Here is an 11,303-nt window from a genome sequence, read left to right as displayed (position 1 = left end):
TAAGAGCAAGAGGGAAGCCAAGGAGGAAGAGAGAGGAGGCATCCAAGTTCACTGTGAGGTGGGAGAGGAAAATGCTCCCAGAAGGAAGATTTCACAGTTAATGGAAGGAGGGACCCGGGGTGAGGAAAGGAGGTGCAGAAATGTAGCAAAAGCGTGCAGGTAGCATCGCTTTTTACAGTCCACACAGGAGGGATGAATGCAGGGGCCCCAGAGCCAAACCTGCTGAGTTTTCCGATCTCAGCTCTGACTCTAGGACCTCGGCTAAGTCACTTAACTCTCTAAACCTCAGTTTCCTCGTCTGTAAAGCGGGGAGAGCAGTAGGTACTGCTCTGCAGTAGACTCCTACTCAGAGGCCCTCAGTGCAGCGTGCTACTGCCCTGCTGAAGTCCCCTTCCATCCTGACTCTGGGCGTGGCTCTGTGACGGGCTGTGGCCAAAGGGACATGTGCACGGGTGAAGCTAGCGGGGGTCTGGTGAGCACTTGCACACTGGAGCTGGTCCTTTTAGGACATCTCTTCTTAGAACCCAACTACCACACTGAGGAAGCCCAGGCAGGCACGTGGAGGAGAACGAGGCCTGGCCAAGAGCCCCACTGAGCTCCCACCAGCCAGCAGCAGCACCACCTGCCAGCCATGTGACTGAGGCCATTGTGGACCGTCCAGTGGGTCCAGAGTCCCGGTCAGCACCATGTGAAGCAGAAGAAATGCCTGGGCAATGCACAGAATCATGAGAGAGAGTACATGGTTGTTACAGTAAGTCTCTAGGGCTTCGGAGGTTTGTTACCCAGCAATAGAAAACATGGTCCCCTGAAATTCCAGGGAAGATTTGAAAGGATAATCCACATCAGATGTGCAGCACAGTGCCTGGTGAGAAGCAAGCGCTCCGTAAATGTAGTGACTGTACTGTGGCCATTTATCATCCACCAGCCATGGTGGCTCATACGGTAAAGAATCCGCCTGCAATGCAGGAGACCTGGGTTCGACCTCTGGGTCAGGAAGATCCCTTGGAGAAAGGAATAGCAACCCACTCCAGTATTCTTATCTGGAGAATTCCATGGACAAATGAACCTGGTGGGCTACAGTTCATGGAGTTGAAAACAGTTGAACATGACTGAGCAACTTACACACACACACACTCTCACACACACTCACACAGCCATAGAATATTAGCCCTATCACTATCCACACACAGACACTAACAAGGAACAAGAAGTTTGCAAAGCGCTTTCCTGTGCTTACATTAAGGCAATAGAAACCCCAAAAGGATTAAGGGCCATGCCCACGATGACTCAGGGCCTACATGGCTGGGCTGGACCCAGACTCACAATATCCATAGCAAGCATCATGCCACATAACCCCAAACACTTGTTCACATACAGCGCTAACTGGTCTTGGGAAGAAATGCAACAGACGTAACACTTCCCTACAAAAAGCTGTCTTAGGATCCCATCCTCAGTGTGATTAGAAGCAGGACACTTAGAGCAAGTCTTAGGATCCCCATCTCAGAAGTGGACGCAGTGCCTGGGGCCTGGCTTCCAGCAGGGAATGCTGTGAGATTCAAAGCAAAGTGTGTGTGGAACAGGGGGATGGGTTTTTGGCAGTTTTCTGCAGTAATCTGTGACAGGGTCTGGCCTCTTCCCATGCCCAAAGTGGGCATACGCCCTGCACCAGATGATGAGGGGCACACAGTAGGCCTGCACGCCCTGGCCTCAGAGCACGTGGTGTCCGGGAACCTCTGCCCCACCGCTGATTGGGGAAAGGGTGCCACGGGCCTCATCGCTGACCAGCCTGCTTCTGGCCCCCGGCCTGCGAGAGAGAAGTGGTGAGCAGAAGCTGCCCTTTGTTCTGCCTGACAGCACCCTCATTTGGATGTTCGCAACCCCCCTCCCACTCCTACCCCCTGACCTTTTCATCCAGCCAGAAAAGGTGATGAACTGGCCCGGCTGCTCCCACATTTGATATTTGTCTTCTCATCTCAATAGGAAGACTATGGGGATGTTTCCCAAAAAGTGAATGGGGAGCACGTGGCTTGGTTGAATGACAGATGCCTGCAGTGGAAAAGTTGATGACTCCTCAGGCCTCAAGGTGTCTGAATAAAGCCAGGAAGGGACTGAAGGAACAAACCACGTGTTATCTGGGAAACAGCATCTTGGCAGCAGGGACCACAGGGAAATAATTTTGATGAGCATAGTTCCTCCAGCTCCCCAGAGCTGACACCCTTACCTAGCCAGAGGATGGTCATCCAACCCAGGAACTGAACATTCCTACAGGAATACTGACTAACTTACAAAGCACAGGCAGATCTGCCAGGATCCAGTCTGGGGCCTCTGTCTGTATTGAGCGCCATGAGTAGAGTCATGGGTGGCCTCAAGGCAGCCAGTCCCATGGCTCCTCGGGACCAGTGAGGGCATCTCCACAGCAGGGGCAGGCAGAGTGGAGCTGGCCTCTGCAGGCCTCTCTCCTCGGAATGACCTCCTGGCTCCTCAAAGCCCGGTGTGGCTGGCATCTGACTGCAGGCCCACACTCACCTATCACTGTGCGCGCACCCTCCAGGCAGCCCGTCTCCTTCCTCATCCACTCGCTGCCCTGACAGGGCCCAAAGGGGAAAGTGCATCTGCCACTCGGTCCCCTGCAAGTGTGGGTCACTCATGGTAATCTCCCGGTTCCAACAGAGATCTTGCAGAATAAAGAGGTGAAGAAAGACGGACCCTCCTTTCAGCCTGCCTGTGGGATGGAAAATACCCCTTGTGGGCTATGGCCCTTTGTCATCTTATGACAGTTTCTGACATAGCAGTGCTAGCTACCGTCTGCATCACCTCTTTCCCCGGGCAGTGGACAGAGGGTGGGTGCCCCTGCTCACGTACCATGTGTGGGGCCCCTCCAGGCCCGCCTGCACCCAGACTTTGGCACCAGGAACAGTTTGTGCTTTGGGCAAGATGCCCTCTCTAGTTGACCCTCTTCATTTCTGTCTGGTTGGCTTTACACCTCATAAACAGTGGTTTTTGTTTTGCAGAGAAGGAAAGCTTGTGTGTGGGCAGGAGGGACAAAGAGTAAAGCCCCCTCATCTTGGCTCCCTCCTTTGTGCAGGGCCCCACAGGCAGTGAGTAGATAATAAATATTTACAGAATTAAATCAGCTCAAACTTCATCCAGAGCATCTCAGACCAAGGGCTCATTTTACAAATGAGGGTGTGGGGACCCGGGGAGTGGATGCCCTCTGTGTGGGGCCTGAGAAGGGTGGACAGACTGGACGCTTGTTAGTATTGTCTGGGAACCTTGATGGCACCTAATGCTCAGCCGGCATCCTGACCGATTAAGTCAGAATCCGGGGGTGGGACAAGGTGGAGGTGTGAAAGCTCTGCAGGTGATCAGGTGATCTGGTTGGCGGGCCCTGGCCTCGGGGAGGTGAAGGCAGAGCCTATATGTGGAGACCAGACCAGAGAGGGTGCTGTCCGTGCCCCTGCCGACCCCCATCAAGGAGGGGTATCTTTGGTGAGCTGAGTGGATGGAGAGAGCACTGGGCATTTCAACACGTGTGCATCTTGTGTCTCCTGGCCGTGCCGAGAAACCTGCACTGTGGTTGGATGACCTAGGATAGGCTAAGGGCCAGCAAGGCGTCCCAAGGTAGTCCCGAGCCCAGACTAGAGAGAAAGGGCCAAGATCAGAGTCCCACTGTCCTGAGGGAAGAGACAGGACCCCAGCCCTCCACGCCCAGCTTTCTCCAGACGCCTGTGCCTTCTTGTCATTAGTGAAAGAGCTGAAACAAGTATGGGTCCTAAAATCTCTCGAGGCAGCAATCTCATTTAACATTTTCTTACTCCAAGGGCACACTTTAGAGACCAGAACGATGCAGGCTCGCCTACCATCAGGAGACACAGGGCCACCTGCTCAGGGTCTGCTCAGTTCTTCTCTGCCCCAGACAGCACAGCACTGCATCGAGTTCTGCAAAGGATAAGACTTCTTAAAAATCATAATCACACACCATTTCACACCTAAAAAATAATTCCTTCATATCATTAAATATCCAGTTAGTGTAACTGACTATCTCATAGTTTATTTTTATGGTTTATTTCCTCAAAAGAGGACCCAATAAGATTTACCCACTGCATTTGATTAATGTGACTCTGAAATCATTTTTAGTCTATAGGTTTTATCAATTATAAGCTGAATTACTCCCATTAAGAGAAACTTTCCTTCATTAAATACTTAGCTTGAGATATCATTTTGTAGGAAAGGAAGGTTAAATGCTAAATTCTTTTCCTCTAGATACCAGTTATCAGAGTAAAGAATTAGTTATCCAGCATCCTCCAAATGCATCAATGTGTGTTTTTATTTATTTATTTTGAGCATCATTAACTCTGGGCTTTTACCACACTTGACATCTTAGTATTTCAATTATTTTTCTTACTGATATTCAAACTGTCCCTGTTTGAGTGGTGGGAACTTGTTAAGTTGGCTCCTAAATCTTTCAATCCTGATGTCAAAGATTTTTTGGGTTTTGTTGTTGTTTCAATTTTATTGAAATATAGTTGATTTACATGTATGGTGTTAGAAAGTGTTCTAGTTTCATTCTTTTACAAGTGGTTGACCAATTTTCCCAGCACCACTTGTTAAAGAGGTTGTCTTTTTTCCATTGTATATTCTTGCCTCCTTTGTCGAAGATAAGGTGTCCATAGGTTCGTGGATTTATCTCTGGGCTTTCTATTCTGTTCCATTGATCTATATTTCTGTCTTTGTCCCAGTACCATACTGTCTTGATGACTGTGGCTTTGTAGTATAGTCTGAAACTAGAACACTTTCTAACACCATACACAAAAATAAACTCAAAATGGATTAAAGATCTAAATGTAAGACCAGAAATTATAAAACTCCTAGAGGAGAACATAGGCAAAACACTCTCCGACATAAATCACAGCAGGATCCTCTATGACCCACCTCCCAGAATATTGGAAATAAAAGCAAAAATAAACAAATGGGACCTAATGAAACTTAAAAGCTTTTGCATGACAAAGGAAAATATAAGCAAGGTGAAAAGACAGCCCTCAGACTGGGAGAAAATAATAGCAAACGAAGCAACAGACAAAGGATTAATCTCAAAAATATACAAGCAACTCCTGCAGCCCAATTCCAGAAAAATAAATGACCCAATCAAAAAATGGGCCAAAGAACTAAACAGACATTTCTCCAAAGAAGACATACAGGTGGCTAACAAACACATGAAAAGGTGCTCAACATCACTCATTATCAGAGAAATGCAAATCAAAACCACGGTGAGGTACCATTACACACCAGTCAGGATGGCTGCTATCCAAAGGTCTACAAGCAATAAATGCTGGAGAGGGTGTGGAGAAAAGGGAACCCTCTTACACTGTTGGTGGGAATGCAAACTAGTACAGCCGCTATGGAGAACAGTGTGGAGATTTCTTAAAAAACTGGAAATAGAACTGCCATATGACCCAGCAATCCCACTTCTGGGCATACACACTGAGGAAACCAGATCTGAAAGAGACACGTGCACCCCAGTGTTCATCGCAGCACTGTTTATAATAGCCAGGACATGGAAGCAACCTAGATGCCCATCAGCAGACGAATGGATGAGGAAGCTGTGGTACATATACACCATGGAATATTACTCAGCCTTTAAAAAGAATTCATTTGAATCAGTTCTAATGAGATGGATGAAACTGGAGCCCATTATACAGAGTGAAGTAAGCCAGAAAGATAAAGACCAATACAGTATACTAACGCATATATATGGAATTTAGAAAGACGGTAATGATAACCATATATGCAAAACAGAAAAAGAGACACTGATATACAGAACAGACTTTTGGACTCTGTGGGAGAAGGCGAGGGTGGGATGTTTCAAAAGAACAGCATCGAAACATGTATATTATCTAGGGTGAAACAGATCACCAGCCCAGGCTGGATGTATGAGACAAGTGCTTGGGCCTGGTGCACTGGGAAGACCCAGAGGAATCGGGTGGAGAGGGAGGTGGGAGGGGGGATCAGGATGGGGAATACATGTAAATCCATGGCTGATTCATGTCAATGTATGACAAAAACCACTACAATATTGTAAAGTAATTAGCCTCCAACTAATAAAAATAAATGGAAAAAATAAATAAAAATCAACCGCAAAAAAAAAAAAAAGAAATACAGTTGATTTACAATGTTGTGTTAATTTCTGCTGTACAACAAAGTGATTCAGTTATACGTATATATATTCCTTTTCATATTCTTTTCTATTATGGTTTATCATAGAATATTGAATATAGTTCCCTGTATTACACAGCAGGAACTTGCTGTTCATCCATCGTATACAGAGTAGTTTGCATCTGCTAATTCCAACCTCCCAATCCTTTCCTCTCCCCTCACCCCTTTGGCAACCACAAATCTGTTCTCTACATAGTATCTGTGAGTGTTTCTGTCTCATAGATATGGTCATTTGTGCCATATTTTAGATTCCACATATATTATTTGATATCATATGATATTTGTCTTTCTCTTTCTGACTTACTTTGCTTAGTATGATAATCTCTAGGTCAATCCGCATTGCTTCAAATGGCATTATTTCATTCTTTTTTATCCATTCATCTGTCAATGGACATTTCGGTTGCTTCCTTGTCTTGGCTATTTTAAATAATGCTGCCGTAAACACTGGGTGTATGTATCTTTTAGAATTATGATTTTCTCAGGATATATGCCCAGGAGTAGAATTGCTGGATCATATGGTAGCTCTACTTTTAGTTTTTATGAGGAATCTCCATACTGTTTTCTGCAGTGGCTGTAAGCAATTTATAGTACCATCAACAATGTAGGAGGGTTCCCTTTTCTCCACAACCTCTCCAGCATGTTATAGACTCTTAAAATTTTATTTTGTTGTTTATTTTTGGCTGCACTGGGTCTTTGTTGCTACACGCGGACTACTCTCTAGTTGTGATGTGTGGGTTTCTTGTTGCGGGGGCCTTGGTTGTTGCAGAACACAAGCTCTAGGGTGCACGGGCTTTAGTAATTGCAGCTCAGGGGCTCTGGAGACCATACAGATTCAGCTGTTGTGGTGCATGGGCTTAGCTGCCCATGGTATATGAAATCTTCCTAGATCAGGGGTCAAACCTGTGTCCCCTGCATTAGCAGGAAGGCTTCTAACCACTGGGCCACCAGGAAAGTCCTAGACTTTTTGATAATGGCCATTTTGACTGGTGTGAGATGGTACCTCATTTTAGTTTTGATTTGAATTTCTCTAATAATTAGTGATGATGAGTACTTTCTTATGTGCCTGTTGGTCATCTGCATATCCTCTTTGGAGAAATGTCTATTTAGGTCTTCTGCTCATTTTGCTATTGGGTTGTTTGTTTTTGAGTTATATGAATTGTTTGTGTATTTTGGAGATTAAGCCCTAATCACTGACCTCAAAAGTCTTTGAAAACTTCCTCGCTTTTGAAATAGTATCTCAAGATGTCCAGGTTTACCTTCTACAGTCCTGGACCATTTGTCCAAGAATATCTGGTTTGTTTGAATGGAAAATGGTTTTCCACTATCTGGAAACTAGGCTACTTGATAGTTGGCCAGTATTTATGGCATTTTCAATGGACAGGACAACCAAGTAGCTCTCTGCTGTTTTTGTTTCATTTTCAAGACCAAATACGTCATAAATTTATACTGATTATTTTCAGTTCAAATTTAGGATTATGGGGATTTTATTGAACTTTTAAAATTCTATACTTATATATCTTTCACACTGAAGATCTTGGTTCTAGCAACATTATCATAATCACTTACATGCCTAAATTTAACAATAAATGTAATAATTTCAGAAAATAAGCTGGTATCATTACTATCAAAATGATGATAAAAACAACTTTTAAAAAAATTCTTTTTGCCTTAAAATATATACTGTTAAGGATATATATTATAATTAATGAAACCATTCTTCTGTGTGTAGTTATTCCACAAATTTCATATGTTAGGGTCATTTGTTTCATTTTCCTTTTTATTTTTAGAATTTGCTTTTTACATTTTTCATTTAATTTTATTTAAAAACATTAAAAAAATTATTTTGGCCACAATACACGGTGTGCAGGATCATAGTTCTCCAGACAAAGATTAAACCTGGGCCACCACAGTGAAAGTGCTGAGTCCTAACCACTGGACAGCCAGGGGTTAGTTTTATAAAACTCTCATTTAGTTTTATAACTATGTAAAACATTAACTTGGTTCCAAAGTCAAGCATATAGCATAAAATAAGGTACATAAAAGAAATCTATTTCCTATCCTAGTCCCATCCATCAAACTCCTTCCCTCCCCCAATGTTACCATTTTACTTTTATAATTTCTATGTTAAAATTATTTTGAATGAATTAGCTTTGAGATTAAGCATGTATGTGTGTGTATCTATATGGCCTCACCTTTTCTGATAAAAGCATAACTATATACCTTGTTCTCCATCTTTCTTTTTTCACTTAACAGTATTTTGGAGAAATGTTTCATGTCAGTGTATGGAGCTGTGCATCACGCCTCTGTACAGAACTCAATCATATAGTTTTACCATGGTGTATTCAATCATTCCCTGCCATGGACATTTAGATTGTTGGTAGTATTTTATTCTTACTAATAGAGCTACAGTGGAGAGATTTGTGCATGCATCTTACTTATTTTTTTAGTCAGTGCATTTTTGGGGATAGATCAATGCATAAGAATTATGTTAGGTATTGGAAAATTCTTTATTTTCTTGGGCTCCAAAATCACTGAGGATGGTGACTGCAGCCATGAAATTAAAAGACGCTTGCTCCTTGGAAAAAAAGCTATGACAAACCTAGACAGCATATTAAAAAGCAGAGACATTACTTTGCTGACAAAGGTCTGTCTAGTCAAAGCTATGGTTTTTCCAGTAGTCATGTATGGATGTAAGAGTCGGACCTTAAAGAAGGCTGAGTGCCAAAGAATTGATGCTTTTGAACTTTGGTGTTGGAGAAGACTCAAGAGTCCCCTGGACTGCAAGGAGATCAAACCAGTCTATCCTAAAGGAAATGAGTCCTGAATATTCAATGTAAGGACTGATGCTGAAGCTGAAGCTCCAATACTTTGGCCACCTGATGTGAGGAACTGACTCACTGGAAAAGACCCTGATGCTGGAAAAGATTGAAGGCAGGAGGAGAAGGGTACAACAGAATATTAGATGGTTGGATGGCATCACCAATTCGATGGACATGAGCTTGAGCAAGCTCTGGGAATTGGTGATGGACAGGGAAGCCTGGTGTGCTGCAGTCCATGGCGTTGTTAAGAGTCAGAGATGACTGAGCGACTGAACTGAACTGATTGGAAAATTCTCCTCTACAGGTGTAGCTGGGGGGAGGTGAGATTAGTTGGATAAGATTCTTAAGGATGCCCATTTAAAAAAAATAATTTATTTATTTTTGGCTGTACTGGGTCTTTGTTGCTGTGTGGACTTTTCACTAGTTGAGGCAAGCAGGTGCTACTCTTTGTTGCAATGCTTGGGCTTCTTATTGCGGTGGCTTCTCATGCGCCCTAGGGCACTTGGGCTTCCGTAGTTGTAGCACATGGGCTCAGTAGTCGGGGCTCCCAGGCTCTAAAGCACTGGCTCAACAGTTGTGGTGCATGGGCTTAGCTGCTCCGTGGCATGTGGGGTCTTCTTGGACCAGGGATTGAACTCAAGTCTCCTGTATTGGCAGGAGGTTCCTATCCACTGAGCCAGCAGGGATGTCCGCAGGATGCACATTTTGAGTCAAGTTTCTGCTTTCAAGAATTTGGATGCTAATATATTTTGGTAAATCATACCATCAATCAAAAATTACTTGATTCATGTAAAAAAGAAAAGCTAATAATTTCCCAGAAGTAGATGGGTTTGCATTTCAAACTTTTGTTTTTGTTATGTTAAATTTATAAAATTTTGCACCCAGCTTGAGTTTAGTTCAGGATCTTTTCTGAATGACTTCCAAGGAATCATTGTTTAGAATTTACTGTGCAAAAGGAATTGGTGAGATGCTGGGCTAAACGCTGTTCATGATAAGAGAAATATGAGACATTCTTATCTTGGCTTTCCAGAATCTTATAATCCAGCTGAGGTAATAGGACTGAAAAATAACTATAACATAAGATAGTATGTAATACAGCTAAGCAAGATTTGCAGAGAAATATCACCACGAGAGGAGGACATTTCAAGCTAGCTTGATCAGGAAACGGTTCAGAGAAAAAGTGGGATTTGACTGAATTTGGGCTGTGAAGGAAGCACCTTTATGAGTGAAGGTGGGAAAAGGCAGGGGGCACGTGAGTTTTAGGCGATGGTCCACATCTGGGGAAAATCCTGGGCCCAAGGTTAGGCTGGGTTGGGAAGAACAGGGAGAGAGAGGTTGAGTCTGGGCTGCCTGACATCATTAGGAAGCCACTGAGGGCAATGAGAAGTGGGGTTCCATGATTAAACTAGCACTGTGGGGAGATCAGCTGGGTCCTGTGGACAGACAAAGGCATCATCTCCTGGAGCAGGGAGAGCTGCCAGATGGTGCAGACTTGCCAGATCTAATGCAACAGGAATGAAGAGCTGCCCCCGAGGAGGAAGGCACACGTGGGGGTGATGACTTGACTGTCAGGGTAGGTGAGCAAGGGATGAGTGACATGGTGAGGTTCTGTGCCTGCAGTGCTTGGGGAACGAGGACTGTATTGGCCAGTAGGGAGAGATCTATACTTCCACCGACTTCCCATGGAAATGCTGTCCATCCTGTCTTAAGTCTGGGCAATCTGGGTGGAGGTCATGACGTGAGGTCCTCAGAGGGGCTAGTTGTTGATGAGGTTGTCTGTGTGCAACTCTGGAGAACCCGTGGGCTCCCGGGGACCTAGATGTCCCCTGGGGTTGAGGGAGAAGATGGCCGAGCTCTTCTGTGTCTCTCGTGGTGCAGGGTTTGGGACTTTCTCTGGAAGCCGTGTCAATTTCCTCCTGACTCCACTGGGAGGTTTTCGAAGTTGCAGAGTCAAGGTGGACATCTGGCCGTCCAGCATCATTTTTATCCTGTTCTCAATAGCAATCCTGTTAAAGTTCATCCCTCCCCAAAACCTTGTCCCTGTGGTCCAAGGGGACACCCTCCAGACCTGGTTCTAGGGGGGTGGTGAGTAATCCAGGGATACAACCCACCTAATATTTTCAGGCAAGTGCATGGTTCAGGAATGACCATTGCCACCCAATTTAGAATTTGTGTTGAGTCACTGGGGAAGGGGTCTCTCTGGCTGTTTCCCACTAGATTTGAACCTGAGGGGATGTAAGGCTGAGGTGACTGCAGGCATCAAGTCACCAT

This window comes from Cervus elaphus, chromosome 11 (assembly GCF_910594005.1).
Source record: "Cervus elaphus chromosome 11, mCerEla1.1, whole genome shotgun sequence".
In the NCBI taxonomy this organism is placed as follows: Eukaryota; Metazoa; Chordata; class Mammalia; order Artiodactyla; family Cervidae; genus Cervus; species Cervus elaphus.
The sequence above is the reverse complement of the archived record's forward strand: the minus strand, read 5'-3'. Positions refer to the sequence as shown.